The sequence below is a fragment of the Pectinophora gossypiella genome, chromosome 29 (genome assembly GCF_024362695.1).
Source record: "Pectinophora gossypiella chromosome 29, ilPecGoss1.1, whole genome shotgun sequence".
Taxonomy (NCBI): Eukaryota; Metazoa; Arthropoda; class Insecta; order Lepidoptera; family Gelechiidae; genus Pectinophora; species Pectinophora gossypiella.
The window spans coordinates 5364266-5365449 of record NC_065432.1 but is presented as its reverse complement, the minus strand read 5'-3'; the positions used below and the strand labels follow the sequence as shown (position 1 = coordinate 5365449).

Sequence of the window (1184 nt, the reverse complement as noted above, 5' to 3'; positions counted from 1 at the left end):
CCCGTGATCATGGCACTTGCAACAGTGTCGAAATATCGGGAGTCTCATATCCCCATTTAAACGCGGTAAGAACCCGTTATTGTGTGCTTTAATTATACTGTTTGATAATCTTTTTACTCGGAAAGAGAAAAATCGAAAAACGTCTGACTCGCGCGGGACTTGAACTGGTAGCTCCTGTCAAGCCGGGACGAGCGTGTTAACCACTACACCACCGGGTCCTCCTGTCTATGTACAGTCAGGAGCAATATCATGTATAGGTCTACCAGCATCTGATGGCATAAAAAAAGTAAAAAAAATATTGATTTTCCTATGGTAATATTAAACTGTCTCCTGTCATGTCGAAGTACATGTTTTGTCAACAATACTGAGATTTTCCAAAGATTCCTTGAAACTATTCTGAATTTCATAAGAATATCGAAAAAAACCACTTCGATCACAAGCAAGAAAGATTGTTTACATTGTTTATTGTAAAATTAGTGAAGAAGCAGTTGGAGATCAACCGCAATCTTCGATTTTAAATCGCGTCCAAAGTTGACCGGTAAGTAGGACTAACTAGTCTTAATACTTGAATATATTTTTCCTATATTATTAGTTACTAACCTGTGACCTGTTTATAGGAGTTCCTAGCACTACCATACGACGAATAATTGCTGAAGGTAGACCGAATGGAAGTGTATTTAGTGCACCCGGTAAAAAGAAGAGAGGTGGAAAGAAAACAAATAACCAGGAGAGTTTTGATTTGGAAATAGCATAATATAAGTGATCTTTTCATAAATATTTTGTTTTTTTTTATATATACCTACCTACACTAGCTAGATTTTGCCCGCAGCTTCGCTAGCGACATCTATCGCTTCAAGCAACTGTTGGAATCTAGAGGTTTTTCAGAAATCCCGCAATTATTTTCCCGGGATAAAAAATAGCGTATGTTCCATTCCATTTATCTCCATACAAAATCTCAAGTCGATCCGTTGCTTAGTTTTGACGTGATGAGTGGATAAACAGACAAACTCACATTCAGGCGTTAGCGTTCACAAGACGACCGGGCGGACAATACTGGACACGACAGGGCAAAAAATAGAACGAAAGCAATACTGTATTGCATACAATAAGTACTTTATATAATGTCCATATTGTCCGTCAATAGGTAAAAAATAAAAAGTATCAAGACGTTTTCATCCAATTAC

The 1184-nt window shown here is 37.5% G+C and overlaps 1 long non-coding RNA gene across 1 annotated transcript; it reads left to right on the top strand.

The window, feature by feature from the left end:
- The first annotated feature begins 255 nt into the window (after positions 1-255).
- Positions 256-777, top strand: LOC126379642 (uncharacterized). Its single transcript, XR_007568355.1, has 2 exons — positions 256-538; positions 618-777. It is a non-coding gene; the product is annotated as an uncharacterized LOC126379642 (long non-coding RNA).
- The last annotated feature ends 407 nt before the right edge of the window (positions 778-1184 follow it).